Below are 12,368 nucleotides of genomic sequence, written 5' to 3'. Positions count from 1 at the left end.
ATCATTTAATGTTCAGATCATGTTCAAATTTCTTTCATTGTAGGAGCAAACCTCTTATACATTTTAAAAAATCAAGATCCAATCAGGTTTCATGCATTACATTTGGTTATGTCATTTTAGTCTCTTTAGTTTAACTCAGTTTTGTCACTAAATTAAAACAACTGAAGTATATTATACATACAGAAAAGTATAAATATCATTGGAGATCGTAGCCAGCATTATAAGTAAACATCATCATGTACAAAGAAAATCCAAAAGAATCCATAAGCTATTAGAATAAATGAATTTAGCAAGGCCTCTTGATACAGTCAGTATGCAAAAATCATTTCTATATGCTAGAGACAAAAAATAAAACTTAAACAATTCAATTATAACATCAAAAAGCACCAAATTCTCACAAATAAATATAAGATGTCTAAGACCTTCCCTCTATACTGAAAATTATATAATATTGATGACAGAAATTAAAGAAGAGCTAAATTAATGGAGAGATATTAACTCCTGAAAATTAATCTCTAGCTTCAGCCCAGGGTGGAGGCTTACACGTGTAATCCTAGCACTTTGGGAGGCTGAAGTGGGAGGACTGCTTGAGGCCAGGAGTTTCAGACTAGCCTGGTCAACATAATAAGACCCTGCCTCTACAAAAAATAAAAAAGCTTAGCTAGGCAGGGTGATGCATGCCTGTAGTCCTGATCCCAGGAGTTCAAGGCTACAGTGAGCTGTGATCATGCCACTGTACTCCAGCTTGAGTGACAGAGCAAGACCCTGTCTAAAAAAGCAAAAGAAAAAAAATTAATCTCTGGATTCAATGTAATCCCAATCAAAACCCCAGCAAATCCTTGTGTGAAAATTGACAAGTTGATTCTAAAATTTATATGGCACTGCAAATCACGTAGAATAGGCAAGGCAATGTGGAATAAGAACAAATATGGGGGACTTATACAATAAGATTTCAAGATTTGCCATAAAGTTAGAATAATTGAGATAGTGTGGTATTAGCTCCAGGGAAGACAAAAGATCAAGGGAACAAAACAGAGTCCAGAAATAGATCCAAACATATATAGTCACTTAACATATGACAAAAGCACTACTGCAATCCAAAGGAGGAAAATATACCCTTTTCAATAGATGGCCCTGGAGCAATGGGATATTGATATGAGTATCATAATTTGGATGTTTGTCCCCGAAGCCTCATGTTGAAATCTGGTCCCCAGTGTTGGAGGTAGGGCCTAATGGGAGGTGTTTGGGTCATGGGAGAGGATCCCTTATGAATGGCTTCGTGCTGTCATTGAGGTAATGAGTGAGTTCTTGCTTTATTAGTACCCAAGAGAGTTGGTCCTTAAAAAGGGCCTGGCACCTCCACCACCACCTCCTACTCTTTGTTTTCTCTCTCTTGCCCTGAGATCTCCACACATGCTGGCTCTGTTTTACTTTCTGTCATGAATAGAAGCATCCTGAGACTCTCACCAGAAGCAGATGTTGGTGCCATGCTGCTTGTACAGCCTGCAGAACAGTGAGTCAAAGAAACCTCTCTTCTTTATAAACTAAAATATATTGTATTCAGAAAAATACAGCTTAGATTCAAGAATTGTTAACATTTTGCACATCTGCTTTCTCTGTCTCTTTCTACATCTGCCCCCACCCCCACCCCGGCCTCCCCTCCCATACACAGACACACACAGTGTGTTGCTGTAAAGGAATACCCAGCCTCAGGTGTTCCTTTATAGCAACACAAATAGACTAAGACATTGGGGGAAAAAGCGTGACTCCTATCTCAGATCATATACAAAAATTAAGGTGGATCATAGACTTAGATGTGTGAAGTAAAATAACATTTCTGAAAGAAAATTTAGAAGAATATCTTCCTGACTTATGGAGGCAAATAATTCTAAAATGGGAAATAAGAAAACATTAACCTAAAAAAAACTAATAAATTGAAGTTCATTAAAATAATGTCTGTTTAGCATAAGACACATTTAAGACAAAGCCACCGGCTGAGAAGATAGCTTCTGCATTTATATTTGTGAAAGTTCTCAGATATCCAGAATATATATAGAACTCCTACAAATCCATAAAAAAAGACAACCCAAGTGTTTAAAAAAGTGGTAAAAGACTTAACAGGTACTCCACAAGAAAAGCATATTAGGCCATTCTTGCATTGCTATAAAGAAACACCTGAGACTAGGCAATTTATAAAGAAAAGAGGTTTAATCGCCTCACAGTTCTGTAAGCATTCCAGGAAGCATGGTGCCAACATCTGCTAAGCTTCTGGGGAAGCCTCAGGAAGCTTACAGTCATGGCATAAGGCAAAGGGGGCACAGGCATGTCACATAGCAAAAGTAGGAATGAGAGAGAGAGTATGTTTGTGTGTTGGGGGTGTCACATACTTTTAAATAACCAGATCTCACAAGAACTGACTATCGCAAAGACAGTACCAAGCCATGAGGGATCCATCCCCATGACCCAAAAATCTCCCACCAGGCCCCACCTACAGCATTGGGGATTACAATTCAACATGAGATTTGGGTAGGGACAAATATACAAACTATGTTGAAAAGATATCCAAATGGCTAATAAGCATATGAAAAGGTATTCAATATCATTAGTCATAAGAGAAATACAAATTAAAACCACAATGAAATATACACCTATCAAAATGGCTAAAATTAGAAATGAGAAATTCAAGAGTTGATGAGGTTACAAAAATATTGAAACTCTCATATATTACTGGTAGGAGTAAAGTTGGTTTAATCACTTTGGAAAACTGGTACTATCTACTGAAGCTAAATATATGCCTACCCAGAGGCTCAGCAAGTCCATTTTCAGGTTAATAACCAAAGAGAAATGAGTGGCTATATCTATCAAAACACATGTACAAGAATTATTCATAGTTCAAAACTGGAAAAAACCCAAATATCCATCAACAGAAGAATAAACATAATGTGCTATATTTCATACAATGGACTAATACATGACTATTTTTTAATTTATTTTTTTGAGACAGAGTCTTGTTCTATTGTCCAGGCTGGAGTGCAGTGGCATGGTAACTCAGCTTACTGAAACTCTGCCTCCCAGGCTCAAGCAATCCTCCTGTCTCAGCCTCCTGAGTAGCTAGGACTACAGGCACTTGCCACCACACCCGGCCAATTTTTGTATTTTTAGTAGAGACAGGGTTTCACTATGTTGGTCAGGCTGGTCTCGAACTCCTGACATCAGGTGATCTGCCCACCTCGGCCTCCCAAAGTGCTGGGATTACAGGTGTGAGCCACTGTGCCCGGCCGACAAGTAAAAAAACACACAAACCATTGATACATGCAACATAAGAATGAATCTCATAGGCATTACGCTGAGCCAAAAAGGTCAGACATGAGCAAATCAGACATGGAAGTCTGATGAAGTTCAGCACAGAAAAAACTAATCAAATATGATAGAAGTCAGAAAAGTGGTATATATATATATATATATATATATGGAGTGGGGGTTGATATAGACTGGGATGGAGTATCATGGAACCTTCTGGGGTGCTGAAGATGTTTTATATCTTGATCTGGGTAGTGGTTGCAGGGTGCATATAAATGTTCAATATCATCTAACTGTACTTTTTAAGATTATTATACTTTATGCATGTCACTGTATGTGTTACACCACACCACAATAAAAAAAGTTTAAAAAGGAAGAAAAGTTTCACAAATCCCATTTACAACTCTACGAATTTTCACAAATTGAACAGCCCATTTCCTTCTTATCACTATCCCTCTAAGTGAAACCACTATCCTGGCTTCTAACACCATAGATTAATTTCTTCTGTTTATGAACTTTATGTAAATGCAACTCAAGAGTATTGTTTGTTTCTTTTACTCAACCTCATATTTGTAAAATTATTCTGTTATTTGTAATTTAAGCATTCCATTGTATGACTGCTATTATTCCACTGTTGGTAGGCATTTGGATCATTTCAAGTTTATGACCTTAACATTTGTAAGGGTCCAGGCTAGCTGTCTTTTTTTCTTTTTATCTTTTTTTTTTTTTTTTTTTTTTTTTTGAGACAGAGTCTCTTGTTGCCCAGGCTGGAGTTGCAATGGTGCAATCTTGGCTCACCGCAACCTCTGCCTCCTGGGTTCAAGTGATTCTCCTGCCTCAGCCTCCTGAGTAGCTGGATATTACAGGCACATGCTACCAAACCTGGTTAATTTTGTATTTTTAGTAGAGACGGGGTTTCTCCACGTTGGTCAGGCTGGTCTCGAACTCCCGACCTCAGGTAATCAACCCGCCTTGGCCTGCCAAAGTGCTTGGATTGTAGGTGTGAGCCACCGCACAGGCTAGCTTTCTTTAAAAAAAAAAAAAAAAAAAAAAGTCTAACATTCTGGGTTTGTGATGGTACTATTTGACTTCCTCCTTTATGTCTGTGACTTTCCTATAAATTGAAATTTGAGTTCAGAGGCTTAATTCAGATTAAACTTTTTGGCAAAAAGACTACATAAGTAGTGCTGTGTGCTTCATTTTGCCAAATTTCCCTTCACAGGGGTTATACCTGAGAATGATGTCAAGCTTTGAGTTTTATGGTGCAGTTCTAATTGGCATTTATTTAATTTTAGTGATGTTAAGCAGTCTTTCATATGCTTAAGAGCCATTTCTGTTTAAGGGCTATTTTGTGACCTTCATATCATTTGCTCATTTGTTCTATCAGCTTTTGCTCTTTTTCTTCTCTATTTTTCAACTTTTAATATATTATGGAGACTGAAACTTCTAAAAAAAATGTACTTGCTTGTGTAAACCTCAACAATTGTGTTTTCTCTTAGCATTCTCTATGAATTATTCTGGGTTTATAAGAAAAAATGATGACTTTCCCAGGTCCTTTTTTACTGAAAAGCAGGAATATGTGAGATGTTGTCCTTCACTTTCATCCCCAAATATAGATTACCTTGACAGGTATAATATATATGCTTTATGGTCTAAGCATGTGTTGCCCTGACCTTTACATATCTATAGTCCTTGGCCAGCTCCATCTCACATTGGCTGCCAGTTCTGGGGTTCACATTCTTCAAGCATGTGCTCCTCCTCCTCAGAGAGCCTTGCTCCATCTCTCCATATTCATGGATGTCCAAAGAAAACAGTCCATTTTCTGTTGCTTATAACAGAATACCTGAAAACTGTGTAGTTTACAAAGTAAAGGCATTTATTTCTTACAGTTATGGAGGCTGAGAGTCCAAGGTTGAGGAGCCTCATCTGGTGAGAGCCTTCTTGCTGGTGGGGACTCTCTGCAGAGTCCCTGAGGAGGCACAGAACATCACATGGCAAGGGGGCTGAGCATGCTAGCTCAGGTCTGTTTTCCTCTTCTTATGAAGCCATCTATTAGTTTATTAACCCACTAATCTATTAATTCATTAATTCATGAGTAGATTAATCCATTGGTATATATATGAATATATATACATGAAAGAGACCCCAACTGACTCCCAGCAGGGTCCCTGGGCCATGGGGCCTTCACATTCAGGTTTTGGTTTGTGTGTGTATCTTGACACTCAACACCCTGTCCCGCCCAATCACATGAGGTGATTCTAGTGTTTGTTCCTTGCAACTAGTGATTTTAATGAACATTCCAAGGGGGACCCAGAATTGAAACCCAAGCCTTCTCTCTCTGAGGCCAGTGCTCTTTCCACCATTTCAGGGCAAGGGACATTGTCTTTGTGCAGATTTTGATGGCGGTCCACGTGGAAAAAAGGGCACATATTACATGTATTTTATGACAATGAAAAACATGTAATTGTAAATGTGAGTGGGCAGAGACAGCCAGCAAGGGAAACCAAATCCCCTCTCAATTCAATGGAGACCAGTAGGAGGGTCTCAAGAAACTGAAAAGAGGCCCTGATTACAGTGCCTGTGTGTACAAGGCATCCGCCTTCTCTGCTCTCTCTCTACCCAAATCCAGGGGAGTCTCAGCTGCCCCCTCCCACCACCTCCACCTGCCAGTGCTTGCCCGCGGGGCTACAGAGGAAGACAGCAGCCACGCCTGCATATGGGCTTCTGCACTGCTAGCCTCAAGGCTGCCAGAGTGCAAAGAATGCCAGGATAATGGCTTTATCCACGTGTGGCCTTTTGACACATAAGCTAATGACTATATTCCAGGTACAAATAGTTCTTTCCCACGAGCTGTTTCTGCAGGTCTCCAAACAGACAATACCCGGTTCCACTTAACAGAGTGACTCAAGGACGGATCTGAGGGCTGGGTCTTGTGAACGCGGGCTGTTGTCCTGCCCTCTCCCAGCTCTAACATTGTGCTGAAAAGTTAAAATATAAAACGCCAAAGCTCCCCAATCCCATCCCACGCCCCTGCCTGCGCAGCCTTTCATGCATTGAATGGGCAGCTTCATGATGCTGCTGCGACAATAGCGACAATAGCGGGGGGCAGAGGAGTTTGCTCACCCTCTTGCTTCTCTGAAAAGATGCCTCTGCCTGACAGTTACCTACCCTGGGGGTCACCTTTTGAAACCGACTGAAAGGAGCTTATCTTATAATCAACATTTCCCAGAAATCACTCACAAGCCACAGGCTATGAAAAGAAACAGATTTTGAGAAACTGCATTCAATGGACATCATTGTTCAAAGTTTGCAGAGCTGAAGGCCGGCTGTTGGAATATTTTCAGGTTTGATGTTACAGAAGGATGCTTTTTAAAGCTGCAAATACCTGCAAGCACTGATAAAAAAGCAAGAGTGGGATGTCCTATTTGAGCTGGAATTTCAGGAGCATAGGGAAGATAATCTTCAAAGTTCGAGTTCACTTTTCATTTTTGATCTAAGCTTGAAAAATCACTGAACTATGGGGAAGGAGGTGACAATTAAGACCCAACCACAAATCAACAACCTGTGGAATGTGGTTGTCATTTTGCTTAGACTGAACCACAAACTCTTAAGCATACTGATAGATCAACAAATGTGACTTCAGTACTTAAAGAGAATGTTGCCTTTTTCCCAAGACACTTTCTGATGTGAAAATGGAATAACTCCAAGGAGGCATATAGCACAATTGCATTTGGTCACTTTGATTGCTGTGATGGTTAGTTTTCTCTGCTGACTTGGCCAGGCTTTAGTACTCAGTGATGTAAACAATCATGAATCTAGGTGTTGCTATGAAAGTATTTTGTAGATATAGTTAACACCTATGTAGGTATGGAAAGGGATGATACCTTTTCCTAACCATTATAAGGGTCATGGTTGACATTTCTGTAGTAAAAGCCAAGTTAACAAGAGAAAAGCATAACAAACATATTGAATCCAAGTTTTATGCAACACAGGAGCCTTCAGAATGAAGACTGAAAGACCCCAGAAAAACTGTCTATTTTTATGCTTAGATTCGATGAAGAATGGGTGGCCATGTTGAACTGTGATTGAACAAAAGGGTGTGACTTAATGGCACCAGAGAGGGGGCAACCCAGCAAGATTCGTCTGTGCAGATTCTTCTTGGCCCCTCTGCAGCACTCATTCCTCCAGGGTACAGGGCAGGACCTTTCCTAGAATGGGAGGCTTATGACCTACAATCAAACAAGGTAGGTCAGAGAATTTATGGCCCATTTTTATACAGAAATGGGGGAAGGTTAGAGTAATATGTTTAGTTTTTATGGCTAGCTTTGGGGAAAATAGGTTCTGGTTAAAATAGATCTTTATATATTCTATTGGTTCTATTCTCAATATATATATATATTCTATTGGTTCTGTTTCTGTGGAAAACTCTGAGCAATATGATTAAGTACCAGAGTAAAAGCGAATTTTTTTTTTTTTTTTTTTGAGACGGAGTTTCGCTTTTGTTGCTCAGGCTAGAGTGCAATGGCGTGATCTCGGCTCACCGCAACCTTCACCTCCCAGGTTCAAGCCATTCTCCTGCCTCAGCCTCCCGAGTAGTTGGGATTACAGGCATGAGCCACCACGCCCAGCCAAAGCTAAAGTTTTTACGCTGGAAATGCAGAACTGTTCAATCTGAATAAGCATGTCTTCTGCTCCTCTCTGAGTTCATATTAAGCAAATTGATAACATTCTTAATTTCAACCAGAATGCCACAAAGTCCTGCAGAGCTGGGAAGTGAGAAAAATGTTTGAGTTGTCACACAGCCCGAGGGTGAGCATGGGAGAACACTGGGTGGTGAAGCCCAGCAGGGAACATTCACCAAAGAAGGCCACATGGTTCATATTTCCCTCTCCCTTACATCCAGGAACAAAGATCTTCCAGCGTTGAGTTTTGAGGACAGAATGTGGAGAAGTCTATGTTACTAATGGCCTGTTAGGCAAGGACAGGCTTCCTAGTCTAGATGGAAAGGATAAATGAGAATAGCATATCCCACAACAGAACACTTTTTACCAAATATAATGACATAGGCAATGAAAATATAGGTAATATAGAACTAAAACCCAAGCCCAATGTGTAATGTAGGAAAAGGGTCTATATGATAAAATTATCTCCACATGCCAGCCAAGCATGGTACTCATTCCTTTTTTTTGAGACAAGGTCTCACTCCATCACCCAGGCTGGAGTGCAGTGGCACAATCTCAGCTCACTGCAGCCTTGACTTCCTGGGCTCAAGTGATCCACCCGCCTCCGCCTCCAGAGTAGCTGGGACCACAGGCGTGGGTGCCATCATGCCTGGCTAAATTTTTTATTTTTTTTTTAGAAATGGGGTCTTGCTATGTTGCCCAGGCTGTTCTTGAACTCCTGGGCTCAAGTGATCCTCCTGCCTTGGCCTCCTAAAGTGCTGGGTTTACAGGTGAAAGCCACTGCACCTGGCTTTCATTGCATTTTTACAAGGGAGATAATGCAACATCTGTCTCTGCTCATAAATGAGTCACTTTCCTAAAATATGGAATTCTTTTCTAAGGAGAGCTGAACTCTGCTTTTATTTCTCACAACCATTAAAGAATAATTAGCATTAACTCCTTTGAGTCTTCTGGTTTTAAACACCTCAAGGACCCTCATTACAAGCAAGATGCATTTCCAAACCCTCCACCCAAATCTCTTAATTCCAAAACAAAGATCCAAAAAATTGAAAAATGTGGGGAAGCGAGAGTCAAGTTGTAAGCCTGGTATGTCTTTTTCCTTTTATAGGTATGGCAGAGCCTGGCTAGTTGTTCACCAAGCCTGTGTCGCCTTCCTCCTGGTTCAGAGCTAGACTACATTTCCCAGTCTCCTTGCAGTTGGTATGGTTACGTGATGAAGTTTTGGCCAGAAGAATGTGGGTAAAAGTAGTATGTGCAACTTCCCAGCCTGCCCTCCTCGCCAAACCTCCCACATGTGGTCCTCCATGCACTTTCCTCTTTGGCAACAACCTTGGAAATCCCTTCTTGAAGATACAAGCCACAAGATGGAAGGAGCCTGGATCCCTAAGTCACTACCTGGAGGGCTGCCTGTGGATCAGAAACACCTGTGGTAAGCTGGGCATGGTGGCTGCTTGGGAGGCTGAGGTAAGAGGATTGCTTGAGGCCAGGAGTTTGAGACCAGCCTGGGCAACAAAGTAAGACAAAAAGAAAAAACAAAACAAAAAGAAAAAAAACACCCATGTTGGACTTCAGGTGCATAAGAAATAAACTTCCCTTGTGCTAAGTCATTGCAATTTGGGGTTTTATCTGCCAAGGCAGCTAGCGAGTCCTTTACTGACACAGTGGGTGAACAGCATTGCTTTTCACTTTTAAGGTAAGACAGGGAAAGTGAACAAATTTGTTTAATCAATTGGGAATGTAATTTATAGCAATGTGGCTAATATAATGAAATGCCAGATAAATTCCAAATGTAGATGTCACATAGAATTTATCATCATGAATTTGAATATATGGTAGCAGTTAAATATGATATTTCAATCCTAGATTGGTCACAGGATTTTTTCCCCCAGGCACTGTGCTAGCATGTCACGAGACTGTGTGTCTGTGTGTCACATGGTCTGAAATTTTTTATTACAGGAAGAGACTGGAATCTGTAGTAACCTGGGAGGAAAGCAGATAGCAGGATGGCTGGGGAGGAAGCTGAAGATTTCCTTTCTAGGTATTTTGCCCATACTTTGGGCACATGGCCACCAGGTACACAGTAAGTAAGAGATAAGTTAGCATGGTTTTCTATTCAGTTATCATAGAATAAAACCAACACACAAACACATCATTAAAGGAACTAAGTATTGGCCAGGCATGGTGACTCAAGCCTATAATCCCAACACTTTGGGAGGCTGAGGCAGGTGGATCACCTGAGGTCAGGAGTTCGAGACCAGCCTGGCCAACGTAGTGAAACCCCGTCTCTACCAAAAATACAAAAATTAGCTGGGCGTGGTGGCGCGGGCCTGCAGTCTCAGCTACTCGGGAGGCTGAGGCAGGAGAATCACTTGAACCCGGGAGGCAGAGGTTGTAGTGAGCTGAGATCAAGCCACTGTACTCTAGACTGGGTGACAAGAATGAAACTTCGTCTCAACAAACAAACAAAAAACTATGGGTTGTTTCCTCCTCAGGATTTTTTTTAAAAAACAAATAGTTCATTTGTAAATTGGTTAAGACTTGAAGCCAATTCTCCTAATGAATCAATGTTATACAGGTTATGAGATTCCAAAGACAATATGCAAAATTACATTTAACCCATATTGCAATATATATATCAATATCTGTCTATCTAATCTCCAACATTTTTGAATTCTAGACATCTTGCAGGAAGACAAAAGTAAATAAGATGTGGTTTCTGCCCTGAAATAGCTGGCCATATGACAGGGTAGATAAAAATAAACATGGTTAATTGTATTCTCTCCATTCTCCATTTTTTTTCTTGCCAAGAGACCCTCATTTTGTTTGTTGGGGAGCAATATGCCAGACCCAGATGATGAATCAAGGTTGGTTTTAAGCCAGTGCTCCTAAATTCTGATGTGCATAAATTAGAATTAGACTCTCTGGGGGTGAAGCCAGACGTTGAAGAATCCCTCAGTGGTTCTGTGTGCAGCCAGGGTTAAGAACCACTGATGTGAATGAGTCAGTGACTACAATCCTTGTTCCACATTCTTAGCCTGCCTTGCAGCAAGGAGTGGCCACGTGCCCCAGTTCTAGCCGCTGAAATATAAGGGGAGAGTTTGCTTGGGGAAGGAGGATTTGAGGCAAGTTTTGCTTTCTAGACAAAAAGGAAATATGTGCCTGACACTATATTTCTTCTTCCTACTGTGAACATGGGCCTGCTCTCTGGAGCAGTAGCAGCCATCTTGCAATGCCAAGTTTGGTTTGATTTTTTGAGGGCAAATCAATCAATCAACCAATCAATCAATCAATCAATCAGAGTCAGCAAAATCCCAATTTGTTTTAGTTACTGTAAGTTAGATTTTCTAGCACTCGCAGCTGAAAACATTCCTCATTGATAAAGGAGAGGAGATGAGAATAACAAACAGCTGTAAGGAAAAACAGTATTTAAGGGCTGAAATAGGTAGTGCTGCATGGTTCAGAAGAGGGTGAGAAGGCAGGCTTCATGACAGGTTCAATTTGGGATTTGGGTTGGGCTTTGAGGAACAGGTAGGATTTGCATTGGAGGATGTGAGGAGGGAGGAATTATAGGCAGAGAGAGTGGCATAAAGAAGAGCATGGGAGTGGCAAAGCTGGGGTCTGTCTGGGGATTTGTGAAGAGCCGAGGTAGCTTGTGTACAACATGTAGGGAGTGAAAATGGTAGATGGTAAATCTGGAGAGTTTGGTTAATGCCACTGTAGAGGGCCTTAAAGACCAAAGTGGAGTTTCGCCTTAGCTGGGGGAGCATTAAGGAGGCAAGAAAGAAAGTGATATAATCAGAGATGCTGTTCAGAAAGATTGTCTTGGGCCAGGCACGGTGGCTTACGCCTATAATCCCAGCACTTTGGGAGCCCGAGGCAGGTGGATCACTTGAGGTCAAGTGTTCGAGACCAGTCTGGCCAATATCATGAAACCCCATCTCTACTAAAAATGCAAAAAATTACCCAGGCATGGTGGCAGGCACCTGTAATCCCAGCTACTCGGAAGGCTGAGGCAGGAGAATTGCTTGAACCCAGGAGGTGGAGGTTGCAGTGAGCCAAGATCACGCCATTGCACTCCAGCCTAGGCGACAGAGTGAGACACCATCTCAAAAAAAAAAAAAAAAAAAAAAAAGATTGTCTTTGTGGCCATGTTTATGAGAGACTGTTGGAGACGGAGATCAGAGATTGAGAAACTACCAGTTTAGTTTTCTCCAGCCGTCTAAGTAAGAGACAAAAAGACATGAACTAGATGCGGTTATGAAAGAGAACAGATTGAAAGGCACAGCAAAGGTGGAGTACTTGGTGGAGGTGGGGCCTGGATAAGGTTTGGCTATGTCTCCACCCAAATCTCATCTCAAATTGTAATTCGAATTGTAATCCCCACCT

This window comes from Pan paniscus, chromosome 4 (assembly GCF_029289425.2).
Source record: "Pan paniscus chromosome 4, NHGRI_mPanPan1-v2.0_pri, whole genome shotgun sequence".
In the NCBI taxonomy this organism is placed as follows: Eukaryota; Metazoa; Chordata; class Mammalia; order Primates; family Hominidae; genus Pan; species Pan paniscus.
Note: the sequence above shows the minus strand (reverse complement) of the source record.